Source organism: Hippoglossus stenolepis, chromosome 4, assembly GCF_022539355.2.
Source record: "Hippoglossus stenolepis isolate QCI-W04-F060 chromosome 4, HSTE1.2, whole genome shotgun sequence".
Lineage (NCBI taxonomy): Eukaryota > Metazoa > Chordata > Actinopteri > Pleuronectiformes > Pleuronectidae > Hippoglossus > Hippoglossus stenolepis.
In genome coordinates, this window is record NC_061486.1 from 17,576,560 (window position 1) to 17,592,557 (window position 15,998).

Genomic DNA, 15,998 nt, shown 5'->3' on the forward strand with positions numbered 1-15,998 from the left:
CTGAGGAGAGTGAAGCATCTATGAGCCATAAAAACTGCACGTTTTGAGGGTGAGAGGAACTTGTTACACTTTTGTTTTCCTGGTTCTAACATAGTGAACAGTTTGAAGTCGAACAAAGATACTGACACCCAGGACGCGGCTGTTTTCCTGCACTCACCCCTTTATAATGCACAACATATAAATTGAATAATTCTCTGCCAGTGTCAAAATAGTTTGTCACATGCAGACAGTCAATTTAGACTAATTTTACACCTGAAAGTCTGGACCATGGTCTGAACCAAAGTTCACATTGTTTACATTTGATCCGCTTAGTTTTGGTTTCACGTTGCATTTTAGGGAGTGAACTAAAGAATTTTGTACGACATACATACAGTCCTGTCTTCATCACCCATGTGCACTGTGTCTACCTGTTCTTGACATTGATTGGTCGGATGCAAAAAAAAAAGAAAGAGATGTGTCGACAGAGAAGATTCTTGGTCTGACATACATGTGAACAGCCAAACCACAAACCTTGAAGAACAATAAAAGGATTTCAGTAGTATAGCACATGAGAGGAAACAGATAGCATTCTAGGTCACTATAAGTCAAGATGCCCATTCTCTTCATGAGAGTGCACACTGTCAAGTTTCATCTTATCACAACACCAGAGAAGATGGCAACTCCCAACACATTCCTGCAGAGGTCAACCATCTGTGGAACATATTTCAGCTCAGGCATAATATTAATACTGAATGTGTCAAAAGGTGTAAAACGCCCCTTTTCCACTGGTCAAAATCCCCACTAACATAGCTTCTCAGTTTTTGGTGCGTTCATGACGTCAACAATGCTGCACTGTTGAAAAAAAAAAAACACAGAATGGCAAACTTCTCTACTGGCATTGGCAAAGGAGTTAATCTCCTTTTAGCGCGTATAATTTAGTTTACCCGTGTATAAATAACCTGCGTATACCTGCTAATTTTGGTATAAAAGAAGCATAAGCAACAGATTCCCTAACAATGCAAAAAAAAAGCAAACAAAATGGATTCTGTTCTGTATATTATTATTATTATTAAACTCTTGTATTTTTTACTGGACTATTTGCTTCTCCCTGCCACAGTTGCTGCAGCAGTTTCATTTATTTTTCTGCATTTGTTTCCTCTGCATCATGGTAGAATATTATTGTGCCTGTTTTTCTCTTCTCTCTCTGTCTCCTCTGACCTATGATGTTGAGCTTTCAGGGGCCTCGGGGCAGAGCTGTATGTTACTGTCGAGGTCCTCTTGTGAGGTGCAGGGAGATGTAGCCTGCAGTAGATATGCTTTGAAAGTAATTACTGTAGTAAAGCTTCTAAGTGCACAAGCACAGTGGAAGTTCCACTACCCCCTGCATGCTCTCTTTGCAGCACTGAACCTCTGCTCTATTTGCAATAGGAAGATGTTTTTCTTTGCTCGTCAAAAAACATAATGGAAGATGGGTTCATGATGAAAATGGTTTTGTTTAGAGCTATGAATAAGCAAAGTTAAAATAGCAAATGTGTTTGTGTCATGGTCCAGTTGATATTTGTGTTACTGAAAAAAGTTTCACGGTGCAAAACCCATTTTGGTGTGATTTGGACTTTGTCTCCACTTCTGCATTGAAGTTTGGACAGATTCAAAAAGCATATGGATCATGTGACGGTAGGGCAGCATAATACACAGCAGGGTTTGATGACATCTGCCATCCACAGTGGAGATTTATCACATTCTAGAAACCTGCTGTCACTCAGACGGCCAGATGCCTGCTGAAGTGTGAAATGGTGCCATCTGCTGGTATCGTTTGAGACCAATAAATAATTTTCCAATCTCAATTTTTGTGTGTTTGCGCTTTTTGAGCTTTCACATATGAAACATTTAAGGTGCATCAGGAGTGATGAGGCTGCTGATTCATGCAGATTAGATGTTGCCTGCTGTGCGCCTATATTCCCTGTCCAGCTGTGCAGATGTGAGGGAAAATCTCCATGAATGCATTTGCTCCTCGGTGCTAAATCAACCAACCCTCTGCGTAATGACACATTCAAGTGGTGACAAGAGACATTGCAGTCTTTCATCAAAGCTTTTCCACACAAGAAGTTTGACTTGTGAATTGTTTGGCAAAATAATATTTCTGTCTGAATATTTCTGAATAGAAATCCGACTCCGGGTGTCACTCCAGTTTCTGGATGGAGTAGTTTATTCTCCTTTAAGTGCCTGGATGTTGTGACGGAGCCTGTCTGCTCCAGACGTGAACCCTGTCTGGCTGAAGAAGTTTGATGGAGAGCCTCATCTGATAGCCATCTGTTCTCTGATAGTTAATCAGCTGTGCTCGATGTGTGGTCTTTAATCACCCCACACTAACTGTCCCCCAACGCCCTGCAGTCAACGCCTTGCCTTTTATCACTGCCGGAGAGTTGATCGTTTTAAAAGCAAACTCAGGAGCTACCTTTTTAGCAACCATAACCCTATACTTTATACTGTTTTACTGGTATCATGTTTTATTCATTCATTTTTCTTTTAATATCCTATTTTTCATCTCTGGTTTTACTTTAAAATATCTAATCTGTTTTATAATTGTATTATTTTTTATCTTGATTATTTTGTCTTCATCTTCTTAATTTATGAGATTTATTATAGTGTTTCCTCTACTATAGTAGACTATAGACTATAGAGACAATATTTCTTTGTGTGGATGGAGAGAGGGAGAGGTATAGTTTTTATTGCTTGTATTCTATTAATCACTCTGCGTTACATTGAATTAAAAGCGTTATACAAATCTCTTGTTGACTGATCGATGATGTGAACATGCATCTCTAAAACTTCAATAGAAAAAGAAACGGCAATTTTACAATGTTGAAGTTGAAAGGCTTTAGGGTTCAAACATGCAATAGACCTTATTATGGTTGTTATAACTTTATCCAGACATTAAAGGTGGCACAGCAACCATCAGCATTCTTGGTTCTTCACATAAATCAGAGAAAGACTGTGAACACATCACAGATTTATTATTTTCTGTTGATCATGTTATTAATCTTACATAAAGTGGTGCATTCGTCAATCGAATGATGTAAATGTTGACTTCAGTTTTCCTCTTTCTATCTTTGATGAAAACTGAGTGACCTTGTGTAGATAACTGGATTCTCTCTCTCCACTGGGTGACTGTTAGATTGGTCCTAATTAGTCCTGCCTATCAAAGTGTGTGTGATGGAGATTAGGTCAGATTAGCATCTGTTTAAATAGTTTATCCACTACGTCAGTGGGGGCATCTGTTTAACATGCACAGCAAATTGGATCCATCACGAGTAGCTCCTTCTTTCACCGAATCCAAAAGCAGATTGTATTTTCTCTCAGTGTTACAGCTGCAAGTATAATAAAGCTACCATACAGTGTTTATGCATTTTAAGGCCAAATGTTTACTTTAAGTGAAATACTATTGTTTTTTCCAAAGCCATTTATATATATATATATGTGCATATATTTTAATTTTATTTTAATCAAATGTACTTTGCTGTTGCATTTATATAGTTTTCCAAAATGTCCTGCACATAAACTGTATATAAAGAACATAGACTGTATATAAAGTGGGACGACTCTTCCTCCTACTATGCAGAAATAAAGCCACAAAAAATGTCCTGGATACAAACGCTGACAGGTTGCGCCGATGACCTTATTTGGAGCCAGATTCTGAACAGTAGCGATCAGGGGACAGAGCCACGGTATCAAGGTGCCAACAAGACATGCACGCAGCCAATCGTGAGTCAGTCTCAGCTGTCAATCATGATGTTTCACCTCGTCATATAGCATCAAATAACTAATTAAAACCAAACTTACTGGAAACAGGAAGACTAGAATATACATCAGTGTGATAAGAATGACCTATTATGATAGAAACCATCTGTGAGAAAAATGTATTTGACGTTTTAGTTTGGCCTATGTAACATCCACTAACATGGAGGAGGTGGGGTTTATGACCTATACTGCAGTCAGCCACCAGGAGGTGATCGAGATTCTTTGGCTTCACTTTCAGGGAGCAATCCTGTCATCCATCTTTATATACAGTCTTGTAGGTATGAATACCAAAGCTCCTCCATTGTTCACGAGTGTGAGCACTGACATGAAGCTTTCTGGGTAATTTTGCAGGACAAACCCTGACGTTATACGAGGGGGAACGATGTGTGTATTAACTCTGTTTATGTAGAAAATGTAAATTCATCTTCACAGTGTTTGTTCCGTTATTATTTCAGCACAATAGAGCTGAGATAACGACACTGAAAAGGTAACGAGGTCATGACTCTGCTGAACACATTAAGCATAAAGAGGGATGAGTCACCCATGGCACGCAAAATATAAACTCTGTAAAGCTTTATTAATTCAGGATAGATGGCATGACAGATTACACACACACACACACACACACACACACACACACACACACACACACACACACACACACACACACAGCATTCATGATGGTTTAACACAAGTACCCTTTGTTGTTTTCATCCCCATCTGTACTCACAACTATCAGATAAAGACAAAAATGGCCCCTAAAAAATGCTCTGCTTAAAAAAGAATAACTCTGCACATCTGTGGATAAAGTCATGGGTAAAACAGAAAAAAGCCCAAATATATTAAACATATTTCCAAAATCATAAAACTACAACAAACAATACAATATAAACAAACTCCAGTGAAACATTTTATACAATAAGGTCAAGTGTGATGTGTTTAACCCTGTGTTGAATATCACGACCGTCCCTCATTATATGTTTCCTGTCCGTCTCTGCTTTCTGTTACTGACAACGAATCCTAAAATATTTGTACGTAGGAAGCTTTTAAAACAAAAAAGTATGAACTTGGTCACACTGCAGCTTGTGGAAAAGCTTTTAGAGTCTTTTTTCACCAATTTCACATGTAAGCAACATATTAATATATTATGAATTTCAAAGGTCAGTGAATAAGCAAGTAAATCTGCAACTGAAGCACACGAACAATAACACAAGCACCTGAGTCTGCAAATGCTCGCACAACATGGGCAAACAAGGATGTGCGTGCAGAGACGGCAGACAGACACAATGCTTTCTCTCAGCATAGGCTACAGTTTCCTGTATAGCTCTTATAAGCTTCATGTAATTAGCTCTGCAAGACAGACATACCAGCTCCGTTACTGTTACATGAAGAGGTGAGAGCTGACGTGTGTTTTATGAAACTTTGCTTCTATGTTTTCACCTACAGAAGGAAAATGTCCTTTTGATAACAGACTGCGCACTTTTAACACACAGTCCAAGTGAATTTGTATTTAATGTTGAGAATGTCCATCCATCCATCATCATCTACACCTTTTTCCTTTAAGGGTTGTGGGGAGGCTGAAGCTAATCCCAGCCGCCATTAGGTGAGAAATGGGGTACAACATGAAAAAGTCGCCAGGGTATTGCAGGACTAAGATATAAAGTTATGATCATAAAGCTATAACTTTAATATCAGGTAGTTGGACTTCCATGCGCTCTGCTATCTGAATGACTTACTTTCTATAGGCTCTTATTTATAATGGCAATCTTTAGCTATTTAGGCGAGCAGGTTTTAATTTCAGTGGCAAAGTCCACCTTCCCAGCTCTGGATTCAAACTGCCAACTTACACGCAAGAAACAATTCAGCATGTGAAACAGAATAACTGTGTTATTCTCTCATCTCATTGATGTGAGTCTTAATGGTTACGGTCACTGTGGAAGGATGCTGATGAAGTATTTCCTCCTGCCACAAATTATGAGTACTCAGTGCCACATTACTACTACTACATTATTACATGGGTATGCAGTAATCATACCAAGCACTTGGAGGAGATTATCCTAATCCTCTCATAAAAAGAAAATCAACAAATGTGAAATTGCAATAGAGATAATACTGTATTGCCATGCTGTCCCAGAAGGCGAATGAACTATTAGTTGTATTTTCAAATTTACAGCGTCAGAAATGTCTTTAATTGTACAATTTAAATACACTTTTACTCCCACAATGCACTTCTGTGTAATGAGGTTACAGGTTAGTCAGGCTCGTGTTACAGTAAGAGCCGTGTGTCACTGAGACACCAAATATTCATACCTGCAGTTTCTTTCTGGACAAAGTGGTTGATGGAGTCCCTTCAAGTTTGAATCTGATGTGTCGATAGAAACATGAAATCAATGTATTCAGATTATTCCAAAAGTGACTGTGTGTCACTAACATAACAAAAGTGCAATTGTGTCCATCCACATCTGTGTGTGTGTGTGTGTGTGTGTGTGTGTGTGTGTGTGTGTGTGTGTGTGTGTGTGTGTGTGTGTGTGTGTGTGTGTGTGTGTGTGTGTGTATGAAAGTGAGGGGTTCTGTGAAATCTGGATGAGGTCATTTAATGATGTCAGTGAATGCTGTTCTTCCCTCGTCTGTCAGTCTCTGTCGCCTCCAGCAAAACTGAACAAAGATTCAATCAGCCATGACAACAAGTTCTCTCTCTTTCTCTCTTTATCTGTCTCTCGCTCTCTCTTTCTTTCTCTTGCCCACACTTATATTTCTCCCATCTCTCGTTCACCATAACCCACAGACGGGAATTCTACCTCACAATGTTAAAGAAAGGGAAAAATAAATAAATACTGGCTCCGCCCCCTGATCTGGATCTTTTGAAACGTACTGCGTTCTTCCCTGACCCACACCACATCCTTAATGCCACTAAAGTTCGTCATAATAAACCGAATGTATCATATTAAGCCAAACTACTGAGGATACTCAACAACAAAAAAAAAGCTAAATTTAAATGTTAATTGCATTTTCTAAGATGAGCACATCAGAGCTGCAGGGGGCTTCAGTGATGCTGAAGTTCAGTGATAAGATCCGACTTTGGCATGAATGAGGAAGATTTAGTCACATTAGCCCTGTGAGTCTGTGGATATCGACTGCTTCACTGCTTTGGTCCTAAATAATGTTTCATCCACTACTGAGTTCCCCAGCATTGGGTGAAAGTCAAGGTCAAACTTTTTTACCCATTATGATGAACTGATATGATTTCGCTCTCGGGTTAAATTCATTGTGTGAGCCCATGTCTGTATAACCGCATCATATCGTCAAAATTAAAATTTGTCAAATTTTTGCTTGTAATTTTCTTCATGTCTGCTGAGCAGGAGTGAAAACAATGTAACAAAAACAGACGAGCAAAAATCTCTTCTTCACCCTCTAACATCATGTGTCTCTTCCTTTTTCGTTCTTTTCTTTCCCGTCATCACTTCCTCTCTGTCTCTCCCAGTGTTTCTCCCACTCTGACAGATGTTTCAGAGAGAAGAGGAACAGCTGGCTGCTGCTGGGCTGTTTATTCACCTCCTCATTTCTCTCTCTGCTCTCCCTCCCCTTCTGTTCTTTTATCTGTATTTTTCTGACAAAGCGGTCGCAGATGGAGACCCAAATTTCACGTTTGGAAATGTATTGTTTAGAATTTAACATGAAATATAAATATGATATAAAGTTTTTTTGGAGTGTGAGACCGTGTGTGAAAGGCTGAAATATGCCCCCTCGCCCGGGAGCAAACTTCATGACAAGGACACTAATAGTTTGTGAGTGAAACGCCTCATAAGTGATAAGTGAGTTCAGGCCTCTTTTATTCTCCCCCCACATCGTTTGCTAATTATGGAAAATTTGTTGTATTTTTTCACTCAAATATTTTTTTTGCTCAGCCCCAGTGTGTCACGAAGTCTTTGTGTATGTGTGTGCGCATGCTTCTGGTGATTGATGAATGTGTTTTCCCGCTGCATATGTGTGTGTAGTCATTTGTACCCAGTGTGTGTGTGTGTATGTGTGTGTGTGTGTGTGTGCGCATGCGTGTGTGTACTCTATGTTTGTGTGTGTGATCACCAGAGGCAGTTTCTGAACCTCTCCCAAATTTGGAAGAAAATTATGTAACTTTATAAACCATCATTTTACTGGATACACAAACAAGCAACACATGTACCTGTGCATATAGAGCAGAGACAGATATACAAATGTGCAAACACACACAGATATACAGACCAAGACTACACACGTGCTTCCTCCCCCTCAGCCCCCACAGGACACACACACGCAGATGGGCACAGGAAACAGTAGCATATGCCCACTCAATATACACAAAAGTTGCGTTGTGCACTCAGTATGTCACATGCGTCAAAGGTTTCTCATTTACAGAGATTTGGAGGATTGGAGCTGCGTTTGTTCGTCTGTAATCCCACCAGACCTGCAGCACAGCACGCTATATACCGGGATGTCCTGTCTGTCGTTACTATGGGAAAATACAATGGATGGATTAATGGGAGGAATCCATGCAGAGGGAGAGGGGTAAAATTGACGATGATGCAGAAAAGAAATTGCAAACATTATAGTGGTAAGAGAGGTGGAGAGGAGTCACAATGAGGACGTACAGGTGCAGCAGGGGCGTAATGGAATGATGGTGTGTGAACAGATTGGCATAGATGCGGTGTGAAAGTATAAGGTAGAAATGGGACGAGCAGTTGGCCCAGTCAGCGTTTGATTTAAAAACTGAGCGACAGGAGGGGACAGGTGAGACATGGAGGGAGGAATCAGAGATAAGGCATGAAAATGGAGAGAGACACACAAATAAAAGGAAAGAGGACAATGGGAGAACCCTAACCCTCCTCCAAGGCCCAACAGTTCCCTTAAATTTAATCAAGCAGAACCACATTTCACAAACTCAAAGATATCAGTCACCTAAATATGCCAATGATTTTCATCAAGATCCCTGAATTATTCTCTGGTAAAATTGTGAAAATGTTGAAAAATGCCCTATTTCACAATGTTAAAGATTTAATGGGTTCCTCTCGGGCCTATACCACATCCTTCAAAGAAATTTCATGGAAATCTGTTCTGTTGTTTTTGTGTAATCTTGTTTACAAAAAGACAAGCCCTGAAATGGACAAGGGTGAAAAGATAATCTTCTTAGTGGAGGGGATCAGACACTACAGGGATAAAATGTGCTTTAGTTTTTAGATGAGAACACCTGAGCCTTTGCAGGGGATATGGCCAGGGGCGTAGCATAAGATTCTGGGCCCTATACACAGTCTCTGTGGGCCCCCTTCCTCTCTCGATTTTTAGTCAACTGTACAAATCACCTACAATTACAGATATAAATAAGACATCATTTGAAATTGTATTATTTTACACTCTTTTAAAAGATGGTCCCACTCTGTCAATGGCATGAATAATCAAGGAGATACTCAAGCAGATTAAAACCAAAGAATTTTGTCACTATAGCAAAATTGTGAATCCAGAGGGTAAACGCCTGTGTCACACTGGCTGCGGAACAACTTGCTCATTTATTTCCGCGCCCATGTTAACAAATTAGAGATGCCACATCGGGCCTGCTGCAGTTCTGCGGTTCTGAGGTTCAGCTGCGGAGGCTACGCTGCTCTTCTAGTAATACAAGGTCTCGCCTATTTTCTTGTTGTTCTGCGCGTAGTTTACAACATAAAAAGCACACTTTGAATCTGCAAAACACAAACCTGGCGCGGCCGCAGCCAGTGTGACCAGGTGTAATAAAACTGTGTCATTGCTGGATGGACTCACCTTTCTGTAGAAAGAAATCTGTCCACAGTTGTCTGCCCTTGCTTTCTGAAGCGTGCGGCAAGAACTTAACCATTTGTTTGTAGGGGTGAGACAGATGACCCTAGGAACCCTCCACTATTTTTGGAGACAGATTTCAGTCAATCAATTCAGCCAATTTCATCCATTTTCATTAAGTACCTAGAAATTAAAATAACAATATAATTATTATTTTATCATTCAGGCCTTTTAAAGGCCCCCCTCCCCTCTGGGGCCTGGGAAGTCAGTTCCACTCCCCCTCCCCCACTACGATGCCACTGGATACGGTTACACAAAATCTTTCAGATATTAGATTGTTTAAGTTTAAATAAACAAGCAAACAAAGATTCCCTTACACAATGGTTATTGTCTTGCTCCAAAATATCTTTGACAAAAGAACAAATATTTTTCACTTGTTTTGTTGTTCTTCTTTAAGCACAAATCTGGAAACTGCCTGTGAGACAGATTATATGTTGACACAGCTGTTTTCTGCATTGGTTCACACACAGAACAGGACGCTCACAAGCACAGAGACATGTTCTCTAATCCGTGCATATGCATTCACCCATACGTACACAAATGCATGCTGGTAATATGCGTACAAGCACACACACACATCAGTGTCCATACATAGTCCATACACGCAAAAATACTCAGGTGCAAACCATATATACATGTATGCATGCGTGTAAAGAACAAATGCTCCAGATATCTGATTTACAGTTTTCTCTGTTAACCCATTTTCCCCTGACCGAATAGAAGCATCATTTGCCGGGGTTGTAACTGATCATTTTACATCATCAGTTTGGAAAAGACACTGTTATGTCAACCCTGTCAGATTTATTCTAGATTATCCATCAGAAGCCTGAGGTTGTTGCTGTTATCACACTTTTAATGCTTCCTTTCCTTTACATTTGTATTGTGCAATGACTGTTTTTGACAGCTTTAACAAGATTTGATCATACCATCATAACATGTTCTTAGTATGTGACTAGGTAGGTGTCCAGCTGAGCTGTTTCAAAGAGGAAAGCATGAAAACTCTGTCATCTACACACACACACAAACACACACACACACACTAACGACCATGGTGTGTTTGCAGTCTCAATTTACATAACTCAACTAACTTCAACACACACAAACACACATCTTTACATCTTTAGACTCAGTCCCACAGCATCATCTTAAAATCTGTGTCACACACACACACACACACACACACACACACACACACACACACACACACACACACACACACACACAAACACACACACACACCCACACACACACACACACACACACACACACACACACACACATTTTCACAGTGCACTCTCATCACTTGCTTTCAGTGGGAGGGATCAGTCCCCCCCCCTCTCTCTTTCTCTCTCTCTCTCTCTTTCTCGCTCTCTCTCTTTCTCTCTGCGTGGATGTGCTCAGTCTAAGTCAGAGTGCAGGACGGGACAGACAGGAACTGAGCTCTTTCTTCATATACAGCTGGCAGCAGGTACATCTCTCTGTCTCGCTCTGTTTTTATTGTCTTCCTCTTTGTCTCTCTTTACCCTCTCTCTATATCTTTACTGTATATATTTTCACTCTCTCCATTCTGGCTTTTATAGCTGCATGTATAGGGATGTTTTAGGACCGAGTAACTCAGCTCTAATGTTGAAGTGACTTGAAACTTTGAAGGCTTCTGTTTCTGTGTCTCACCTTCAGTCAGACTTTCTCTCCACCTATAGAGAATATATAATACATCAGTGTGTGAATAAAGTGTTGAAATGCAGTCGAACATTTGCTTCTTTGATTTTGTTGTGATGCTTGGGGGTGTTTTAGGAATGAACAACAGAAAACAGATTTCTTGTTTCAACTCTGGCAAAAAATGTTTCTTTTGGAAGTAAAATTTGTGCATCTAAAATTTCCTTTATAACCATCTGAACAATTTAAATCTACTTTTGTTGATTGTTTTGGCCTCCTATATTTTTTATGTTACCTGGTTGTGTTGTACTAATACACCACTGTCTCATTATCAAGACTGACTGACCGGCTCCTTTACCAACTTCAGGTAAAGCTGGAACAGTGGGTGCATGAATGGATTAGACAATCAGCAGAATATTGGCTATTCTTATAACAACAACTTTTCTTTAGATATGTTATGATTGTTGATTTAGTTTCTCAGTCACTGGTTGACTGGGGCTCTGAAGATGGGCATTGTCACCATATTTTGTTGGAGAAATTACGCATTTAAACATGAAAATAATTAGTGGTTGGATGCAATGTCACATTTTTAATCAGACACAGTCTTTTTTTCAGTGTGTAACCGAATAAATAAACGGAAAGAGTAGATTCAGTGAAACTTTAAAACCGTCGTAGACCAGAGAGCTGTCAGCTCCTTATGTAACTGCAAATTTAGTCTGAATGAACAGATTCAATGAAAATGACTATGAGAATGCACTGTGTGCGTATATGTGTGTGTGTGTGTGTGTGTGTGTGTGTGTGAGCATTCATGTGTGTTTGTCTGGAAACATTCTTGTCCCCACCACTCATTTGATGTTGTATCTCTGAGGTGGACTCTTAGTCAAGGAAATAGACAGTCGGTGTGCAGATGTGTATGAAATGTCTCACTGTGGTATGTAATTAATTTCTTCAAGCAACGTCTTCCTCTTTGTAGAACCTCATTAATCACTAATTTCATCCAGACCTGTTCAGTCAGGGAGTGAAAACAGAATACGAGTCACAGCCGAGGTTAAAGAAAAAACATGGCAGCCAGTGTAGACAGCAGCAGATTTAAGAAGAAGTTACCACTTAAAACGCCTCGTGATCTCATGAAAGATGGACGACATGACAGCTCCCCAAAAGTCGCCGCCTGGTCATAAACCCCGCCTCTTTCATGTCAAGAGCAAATGGGATTTCGACCAAACAAAAAAATTCAAAATGGTGGAGTAATTTTTGCTGAAACGGGGTGAAACATCATGATTGACAGCTGAGACTGATTCGCAATAGTCGAGCCCTCAATATCGAGACCTCAATACGACGACTCCACACCACGATCAGTACTGCACTCTGGCTCCAAATTAAATACAAGCGCAAGATGGCGTCACCTGCATCCGTGATATTTGGGTTAATTTTTGTTCAACGGGAGGAAGACGAGATGTGTCGTAGAGTCTATGGTTTAACGCTCTACTCAAAAGGGAGTTGCTCTTTTATGTGCCGAGCAGAAGTTTTGACTACAATAGTTATCAGTAACCTGCCTGATTACCACTGAGGTACGTTCAGAACTTATTGCCACTTTGAGTACAGAGCTGCAGCATGCAACGGTTATTGTAATGACACGTGCACATGTTTGAGCTCACTTTTGTTTAGCTTGATGACCTTTCTGTGGCGTTTTGCTCGCAGAATGAGACACGGCTCCAGGGCAGAGACTTTTTAATGAGAAGGTGAACAAGTGCAGCGTTCCCGCTGCTGGAAAAATGTTTTGTCTTCAGTTTGGATCATAGGATATTAATGTGGGTCAGTCGCATGTTCAGGAACAGCCAAATATATACGCCTGCCCCACTCCTTCCCCCATGAAAAACCATTAGAGGCAGTTTTAATTAAATATACATATTAAGTGGATGATGTGAGAGCTCTCATAAATTATGCTGCTGGATCTTAATGGTCGCAACATTTTAGACTTTTTTTTTTCACTTCTGAGGAGAAAGGAACACAGACACATGTTGGTCTCACTGGATGAGATGAGACAGTTGTGCATGAATAATGATGCATAATGGCAATTATCATCATACTGTACATTGGTGGGATTTGATATACAGGGTCTGGAATCTATAGCTTCATGGTTGTTCAGTATGTTTTCCATTCGGCTTGCACGTGTAATTGGAGCATATCTGAATCCCTGTAAACCTACTCTTTTGTCCCATTAACTACATTTAAGATCAGAATCAGAGATTTAATTTAAAATCTGTTTATATTTGAGTGCAAGTTGCTGAATTAATATTAATTAATATGTTCAATTCTTACCTAAACAGTTCAAGTAGTGCATTCAGGTATTTTCACAATTTGAGAAGCAGATTTAGGTTTCTGCATAAATATGCATGAGTATGTTCAGCTGGTTTTTGGTTTTGTTGGGACATCTGGAAAAGCTTCATTTTGATTTCCAAAATACGTGCACCTCACTCAGTGTAAAGGCAGATTAAAGAAGCTGATTTGGCCCAAACCACCAAACATTTGAACCATGTATCAGTGGCCTAGTCCTCCACTGAGACACATGGTGTCACATAACCTCATATCATGCCCCCACTGACTCCTTGTTGACCCCTTATCCAACATCCAACCAAGGTCTGAAGAGATTTCAGTTCAAACACCTCCACTGTCTTTGAAGGCATCATAATAAGAACAATGAGCACTAACGGAGCTTTAGCACTGAACGTGTTAAACTTCTTTTAACTTGTAACATTTAGTGGCAACAGAGGAGAAACAGTTTTTCTTTAACAGCGAAGTATGAGGGTTTCCTTAGTGAGAACTTGCCCTGAAGTCACATCTGCTATTTGGGAGCAGAGTCAGGGTGGCTGAGGGAGAGAACCCAGAGTTCTGGGTCAAACTGAACCTGACGCTTTAAAGCATCCCAGAACCACAGTTGACGGGGGAAAAAAATCTATTTACAATCCCGGGGCTTTGACGCTGAGCTTCAGTTATGCTGAGGAAGTCAGAAACTCATATTAATCTGCTGAAAGTTCACAAATGAGATGACTCATGTGATTATTTCACAAATCTGAATAAACACACACATAACTTACGGTTTTGGAACTCTCTAATGCAATGGCAGGGAACTGAATTTAAACACAGCAAAACATGTGAGTTATCGAGTATAGGAGATTAAAAGAAATCTAATATCTGCATTAATATACTGTCGATCACATAATGGGGCTTGAAGATACGGTTACACCGCGTGTTAAAGGGTCAAACTCCCTCGAGCCTTTCAGATGTCAGATTTAAAGCTTGAATTATTAATGGCCACACTGTGCAGTCTGTGTTCGCACGTACATGAGAGTGTGAGTCAGCCCGTGTACTCGTCTTTTTTCACAGTGTGTTGAAGAGCTCGTGTAAAAATGTACAGTCGGCTATATTCAGTTCACACACCTGAGTGCTCAAACCCTGTGTCTGTATGTGTCTGCAGTACAGCTGTTACACCTACAGAACAAAGAGCTGGAGGCAACGCATGCAACTAAAACCTGTGTGTGTGACCCTGAAAGAAATGGAGTGTGTGCATATATATACTGAATATATAATTTATTTTTAGACATTTTAGGTTATTAGTTACCAGAGGTGGCTGAATGTATATTTGTTGCGTCTCCCGTCTGTTTGACTGGGTCCTATGGAAGCCCTGCAGGGACAAACACATCCAGCTGTGACAAAAAGTGAGATCCATCCATCATTTTGTTGTCCCTCTCTCACATCATCTGCGTGCGTCCGTCTCTGTCTCTTTCCATGTTTATATGTGTGTGCGACATGTGTCAGACTCTGTTAATTTGTCTGAGATTCAATCCCTTTGAGATGCTGATTCCCCTGCACTGTACAGTACAGCTGTCCTGAGACCAGGCACAGCTGTGGGGTTAACAGAACATGTCATTGTTCACTCATAGTGAGACGTTTAGGGCTGAATGCATCCGATTTTTATTCATTTGTAACAAAAAAAAATATCTGAAGATGCTTCTGCATCTGATCCAATCTGATCAATCAGTTATCTTCTCATTCAAAAGGAGGCACCTGAATTATACTCATCTCTACAACAAATCTTTTTCAGTTCTAAGTTTGGTTTGGAAAAGTCACATTTTCGGGTTTATAGATCAAATTTGTACTTTTTTGTTGATTAGAGGAAATCTGGACACATAACGAAGATAAATGATTGAAAATTCATGAAAAAATAATAATTTCGCTTAAATATCTGCAAACTATGATTTCCTATATAAACTATTTAGTTAATATTATGAATTATACATATATATTTGATTGATATTTGCTTTTTGCAATTTCCAAATTAAACTTAATATTTTTCAACACATTTTGAATCCAATGACAAACATGTATCTAATCAAAATTTCAGTCACGGTTTCAAAGACAAGGTGGTTGAATTTTTCTCAGTCTTGTTACCAAGACTTTTTAGGTTTTTAAGGTTTTTAATTTAAGTGTTTATTTTTAAGAAATGATTGATTGCATGTTGAAATAATTGATATTTCTGGTTAAAAAAAATCACTGTTTACGCACACAGTGGAATTTCTCTAAAAATGCAAAAGTTTTTGCATTTTAAAATGAGTATTCATCAAAAATCTTTAGCATCTAATTTCTTATAATGTACTTTGTTGCCTTCCTGTACAATGTATTCCGACAATTTAAACTTTCTCTGTCTTGTAGTAATCGAACAAATT